Source organism: Glycine soja, chromosome 7 (genome assembly GCF_004193775.1).
Source record: "Glycine soja cultivar W05 chromosome 7, ASM419377v2, whole genome shotgun sequence".
Taxonomy (NCBI): Eukaryota; Viridiplantae; Streptophyta; class Magnoliopsida; order Fabales; family Fabaceae; genus Glycine; species Glycine soja.
In genome coordinates, this window is record NC_041008.1 from 40,234,804 (window position 1) to 40,242,320 (window position 7,517).

At 31.7% G+C, this 7,517-nt stretch overlaps 1 long non-coding RNA gene across 2 annotated transcripts; it reads right to left on the reverse strand.

Moving 5' to 3' along the window:
* Window positions 1-2,536: 2,536 nt before the first annotated feature.
* Window positions 2,537-7,164, reverse strand: LOC114419661. Of its 2 annotated transcripts, none has more exons than XR_003668275.1 (2): window positions 7,093-7,164; window positions 2,537-3,112 (listed from the first exon to the last, which is right to left on the reverse strand). It is a non-coding gene; the product is annotated as an uncharacterized LOC114419661 (long non-coding RNA). The 2 variants fall into 2 exon arrangements; XR_003668274.1 differs by having other exon boundaries at window positions 6,966-7,157.
* Between the last annotated feature and the right edge of the window lie 353 nt (window positions 7,165-7,517).

Sequence of the window (7,517 nt, forward strand, 5' to 3'; positions counted from 1 at the left end):
TAATTCCTGGTGAACCAAAGTCCTAAGATCCTTTTAAAAAAAAATAGTTGAGAATGTGTTTTTTTTTTTTTTTACTTATTTCAGTTTTGTTTTTTGATTTTTTAAAAATAGTTTTCTAATATTTTTGTTACCCTTTGTTTTTTAAAAAATTATGTGTTTTTGTTTTTTTAATTTTTTTTTAATTTGTTTAGTTTACTAATTTATATTTATATTAATTTAAAAGAATATAATTTATCTACACTTATGTAAAAACTTGAATATAAAATACATGTTTAAATTGATTAATAGACCAAGTTAAATTTTTAAATTGATTAAATCAAAGCTGAAAATAAAATCTATAGATCAAACTCAACCCTTACAATTCTTTTACCTATTTATTAAGATATTTTATTTTTTACACGTTTATTTTATTATCATATCATAAATCCTATAAAAGTTATATTTTTTATACTTATTTTTTTTGTCTCCCTATATATCTGATAATAACATTGTGAATATTCACCAAATATTTTTCCTATGAAATGATATCACTTATGATATTTATACATATCAAATGTTTTGATTACTGAGAAGAGAGTAACATTAAATAAAATTTTAAAAGTCACTTTTTAAAATAGAAAAAAATTAAGTTAATGATAAAATTAATTTTATTTGATTTTCATTTTTCAATTTAATAAAAACATTTAGCTTATTAAAAATAAGAGAAAAAATGTAAATGATAATAAAAAGAAAAAGAGCATGTAGCAAACAATCAAAAGAAGATTAAATATATAAAACAAATTTAATTGAAGTAAAGTATTTAAATTTGAATTAATACAACAAAATTTTACAAATACGAACAATATGACATAGATTCAATGATGCTGGTTTGAGCCTACACGGTGAGGATGATTTTTCTTTGTATAACCTGCGATGCGACACACAGAACATTGCTTTGGTTGACCCAATTCTTGAATAACCATTTCGGTGTGGTTACTGGTGGAGACAGGACGACCCTTAGTACTTATTTTCTTTTCTGGGTCGGGGGAGATCATTGGCTCGTGGCACGGTGACCAATAGGCTTTGTTGCAAAATTCTCAAAACAATCCTCTGTATACGTTGGAGACACTTTCCAATATATACACATGATGTATGTAGTTTTTGTACTCATGATGAGCATACTTACAAGCAACAACAACATGAGAACAAGACATGTGCAATTTCTGGACTTTGACAGTCACACCACCTTTCATCCAACCTGACAATGAAATCTCCAGCGGACTAAACCTCTCTCAGATTTATTGTCTCTTGGACTAGGAATTGTGTGTCGCGTCGATCAAACTCAAGAACATTGTGAGTGTTCGCCTTTTTAAGTGCGTCTTCGATGACCTTGCTTAGTACTTTCGTATAAACTTGGTCAAATGCAAGCATTCTTGTGGCTTCTCTCCCTCTTTCGTTGAACAATGCATTACACCTTACATATGTGGATTTTACTAGTACACCTATTGGCAGGTTTCTTGATTTCTTGACTATGAAATTAATTGACTTAGCAAGATTAGTGGTCATATGCCCCTATCGTCGACCACCATCTCATGCAAGAGTCGATTTTTCTCGCGGAATCTCACTGAGCCAATTAATTGCTCGGTCAGCATCTGCTTCCTCCCTCAACATGTTGTAGTAGTAATTGAACGTAAGTCCCGTCTTTGCATATGTTGAATAGTTATAAACATACATTTTCATTATTGTGAATAATACAAAATGAAGTGACATTTAATATGAAGAGAAAAAAGTTTGACACTCATCCATATTTATAATTAATTTTTTGATGGGGTTATTCTATGCAATGTGTCAAATACATAACACATACATAAAATTTTGTGTCATCCACCCACTATCACGTCTTGAGTAGACACTTTTGATTGACTCGCGCCTGTTTGAAATCATACACTAATCATGTTGTGGGGGTGATGTTGACTCCTTGGCAAGTGTACCAAGTTATACAAGTAATACTAAAATGGTAAGACTGAGTATCAAATCCACAGAGACTATGATTGTACTCAGAGTTATATATATATATATATATATATATATATATACACGATTCAAAATGAATCTTGTTCATTGAATAAGTATTAACATAAATGAATGTGAATTAACTACAAAGCAAGTAACATGAAAGGTTAAGAAGACAAACACTTGGAGTTGTGAGGGCTCTGCTTTCTAGAACTACTCTTGATGTAATTGTGATGGATTTTTCTCTTTTAACATAAATATGATTATTACCCGCATCTACTTGTCCACTCTAACCATGATCCCTCAAGTGAAAGAGCCTAAATCACCTAATACCGCTCCTAATCCCTTAAGAGTTATATTAAATGATTTGCATTATGAGCAGAGATGCATACACAGACTAAACAGGACCACTTTATCCCTAGACATGGCTCACTTAGATGTTCTTCCCAAGTTCTTAGCATATAAACATTTCTCAATATCTATATCCTAAAACAGTACATGAAAATGGATGATCAGACCACAAGCATGTGAATGAGCACATAGATGAATAATAATATCAAAATCATATTAATAAATAGTTTAGAATCATTACATCAAAGAGAGTTTAGATTGCAGAGCTCCCAACAATGGTGGGATTTTAGCCTCTTATTATCATGAGAAGCTTACAGATATGTGCAGTAAAATAAATGGAAGAAAAATGGAGTGAAACGGATTGGCTAGAGCTCCAGAAAATGGTTTTTCCTTGCACTAATTGGGTATGAAGTTCCTGCATTGTGTCTCTTCTTTCTGCTACCTTGCTTTGTAGTGAAGTCTTGCTCCATGAATGAATGTTGCTTTTATATATAAAAACCACTTTTTGCAAATATCTTCTCACTTGATGACCAATCAGAACCGCCACTGTGTGCTAAGTCTACACGTCCGTGCTGAGCGCACATGCAAAATCCAGCTGACATAAGTGAATGTGCGCTAAGTCGTCAGATGCGCCCTATCGTTGGCCTCCAGGTTGTCTTCTTATGCTAAGCGAACTTCTTGGGTTGAGTGTTCCTAATGCGCTAAGCCAAGATGTCACATTGAGCGCGACACTTCAGTTCTTCAATCCTCTTTCATACCTTTGTTATATCTCTATAAAAAATGCAATCAAAATTACTATAAAATCATTAACTTTAGCATCTTCTAGATAAAAACTTAGAAGAAGCTAAGTTCCTGTTGTTTTAACACAAAAGAAGCAATAAAAGATTTCAGTATACAAATGACATATGCATAGCACTTATCATGTGACATGCCTTTTTAGATTTTGAAGGAAGAATAACCATGCTTCTGCTAATTCACTCTTAACAATAGCAAAGGCTATAAGAAGGATTTTATCGTTCTCATCTTGTGCAATTGCCACTAAAAGGGCCCCCATGTATTTACCGTACAACCATGTTCCATCGACTTGAACTATGGGCTTGCAATATTGAAATTCATCGATACACAGTTTGAAACTCCAAAAAAGATCATGGAACATGACGAAACCCTTTACTGGTTGACCTCCTTGTGGTGGCATTGACAGTGTTTCCTTCTCCACCACCATAATAGGAAGAAATTGTTGCATAGCTTGCAACAATCTCGGTAGATTGTAATACAATCTTTCTTAGTTGTCGTAGATGTCTTTAATAGCCTTTTGCTTTGCCAACTATGCTTTGCGGTACGTGATCGTGTATCATTCAATGCTTTTGATGTGTGCTACAAAGATTGACACTGAAGTTGATAGATCGTTTTCGATCAAGTTATGGATATTTTTACTGATAAGCAAATACGTTAGTTTTACATGATCTTGTGAGATTGAAGGATTTGAACACGTGTGTGGTTCACAAAGCTTTCTTATTTTCCACTGCTTGCAGGCAAGGATGTATGATGCCCTGCACCTCCAAGCACAACTATCGCATTACAAATGACAATTAGCTTTGTGGGTTCAATAGTTGTGTCTTGTAAGTGAGACAAAACAAGTGCATGAACCAAGTGGCAAAACATAGAAAAAAATTATTAAAACTTGAAGATTTCAATCCATGAGGGCAACTTTTGTAACTTAGACTCTTATTTGTATCAAGTGTTTTTGTTAAAATAATGTTTCATTCTCATATTTTTCATGTCAATAAAGTCATTAAGACAACTCTTAGGGTCTCCATTTGACCCTCAAACGCATGAACCAAGTGGCAAAACATAGAAAAAATTACTAAAACTTGAAGATTTCAATCCATAAAAACAAATTTTGTTACTTAGATTCTTATTTGTCTGAGGTATTTTTGTTAAAATAATATTTCATTATCATAGTTTTCATATCAATAAAGCCATGACAATAACTTTCGGGTCTTGATTCGTCTCTCAAACACATGAACCAAGTAACCAAAAACAACAAAAAATTACTAACAGTTGAACATTCCAATCCATGAAGGCAACTTTGGGGACTTAGATATTTATTTTATCATGTGTTTTGGTTGAAATAATGATTCTTCCCGTTGTTTTGATGTCAATAAAACCACTAATTCAACTTTTCAGTCTTCATTCGGTCCTCAAATGCATGAACCAAATGACTAAAAAAAAATTTACTAACAATTGAACATTTGAATCCATGAGACCAACTTTAGATATTTAGATTTTAATTTGTATCAACTATTTTTGTTAAAATAATGTTTCATTCACTTAGTTTTGATGTCAACATAGCCATTAATACTCTGAGAGACTAACAATTTTCTTTCTTGAGAAAGGGATGGTACATTTGTAGCTTCTATTGGCTTCTTTCTATGGTAATAGAGGAATAAATACCTATAAACTTACATTATTGTGCCATGGCTGACAGAAAGAAAGAGAACCGATTAAACATAGAAATACAAATGAATAATATTACAGAATTACTACTATCATACTCTTCTGTCATTCCAAATATAGTAGCTAAAAACAAAATTTTAGGTTCACTTCTTCTGGGTCATTGATTGAACTGGCACTAGAAAGCTGCTGTTAAAGTGCTATTCTGAAAAATCTCAGAAACAAATAATTAAAAAAAAAGTGATAAATTGAAATCGGCACTGGATGCAATACTACGACTATTGGTAGTGGAAAGTTGAAACTGACAAGTTGGCCTTAGACTAGCTGCATTATATGGATTTTCGGGAAAGTAGACAAAGAGAACTCAAGTTTATCCATGCTGGTTGAAAGCATGATTATACTGAGAAAATGGTATCAGGATGAAATTATGAATCTTTCTTTTATAAGTTCAGATGATTAAACAACCACAATCAGATATATCATTATATGGACTTTTAGTAATATTTAAAAATATTACAAAATTATAAATAAATGTTATTAATATGTTTTTATAACATTTATCAAATGTTACTTATAATTCATGTTGGTAAAACTTTTTTGTAATATTTTTAGACATTAACAATATAATATTAAAAAACATATTAATAATATTTTTGAATGTGGTGAAAAGTTTTTAATAACATTTTTATTAAATATTAGATAAAAAAAATTATTGCTAAACATTATATTTATATAACAATGAACAATAGAAATTGTTTTCTATTTGTGCTTGGATTCTAAGGCTGCTGAGATACTGAAGACTAGGAATTACTTTATTGACTTATTCAATATTTTAAGACCTCGTTTGGATTACTGATATCTTCTTATTTAAAAAATAAAATTATCTTGTGATGTTAAATATAGCCACTAATTTCTGTATAGTCTAGTTACTGGTGGAATTTGAGTCTCTGATAAAGAAGATTCTTGATTGAAAATTTTAGCTGCAGTCAAGAAGTGTTGGAACACTATACAGAATAACAAGTACAATTATTTCATGTACACAAGCGTTTCTGTTTTATGACCGGTCATCATGAAAAATGCTGAAGCAGAAGTTTTAGTGTAACATTTACTTAACTATTCTGTGAGTAGTGGGGATTTGATTAACATTCAAGCACTTGTATGATAGGCTAAAAGTAATGATTTTCTTTTTTGTAAAGTTGATATGTTACAGTGAGATTATGAATTTATTTATTGTTACTAGTACTCCTAGCTGTGTATTTTTTTCATCTCTAGGATCTGTAATTAGCATTGACTAATGGCTAGACTGAGAGCATCAGATTTACCACAGTTTAAATTAAAATTAAAACGTTTGAATGGTTTTTATGGTAACCTATTTGGTAAAGCTCTTTTTATCAGACTTTCCTGTTAAAACTAGGGTAGAGACATAAGAAGAATTGTCTGAAACCTTTTTCAGTACTCAGCAGTGCCAGCTGCCGTTCCACTCAGATTGTTGAATTGAGTCCACATATCATTTTAATTGAAATTAGACATTCTATATTAGTAACACACTATGCCACTAAGGTACCTTGGCAGTCATCTATACTAGACAAATTATCATATATCTCTAAGGTTGTACATGTACTCCATATAAGTGAAAATTGGAGAAATGGAAATTAAAACTGTACAGACACTAATTCTAGATATTCACTCACTTTCTTTCATATCACTAAAGACAGTCTCTCTGAATCCCTCTTATAGTTTCAGAACTTCTTCCATTAGACAAACTTCCATGTTTTGCCCATTAGATGGTCCAAAAAAGTGAATAAAATCTGACCTACTCGATAAAAATTGTATTGTCAAGGATAGTAGAGGAATAAATAAAATAATTAAAATAAAAACTATTATTGTGGACCTCTGATTTGGAGATTTACTTGAGAGAACAGAAACAAAAATTGAACAGCGTGTATATTGAACAAGACTGTTAATATTGTTAAGTATCTTCTCTCTCTTTATCTCACTAATTCATGGCTAAGTTATCACACTATACATCTGAAAATGAAAGATGTGTAATCTTATCATCTTATGCCATTCTTGTGCCCCTTTGGATTTTCCCTTTGGGATGACACATTGACACTCCAAACCCATCAGAGATTCATATAAAATAAGAATATGCGTATGATATGACCTACCTTACTATCAACACAATCGTGCTTTCGAAGTATCAAATCCATGCAAAGCTTTCGGTTGGTCAGCTATCAAACAGTATTATATCTGAATCGACCAATTGTGAATATATTATTGAGCAAGTACACGTACCTGGCATTTGGTAGTTTTCTAATAGACTTACTTTGACGCATTTGAGCCTTGCAAGTTCAATATTAATTCATTGATAAGAAGGGGCCATGTATACTGTTAGCATATTAGCTGCCAAAATATTCTCTGCCTCAAAAACACTTCCTCCTCATATTTTAGGTTGAGATAAAGATGTCTTTGACTGTTCGTGGTTGGGAGGAATTTGGAATTTAAGAAAACAACAAATTGTATTTTGTTTCTTTCCCTATGGCCTTACTAAATTCGAATGAAAAGTTAAAACTCTGTCATACCCTCAAATAATATGATTGCTTAGCTTGTTGTATATTCCATAAATTTGAATAAATATCCATATTAACCAAATTGTAACGGGTTTCAAGTAACTTATGTTAACCGTGATGAAGCAAAGATAAATGACTGGTGCAGTGACT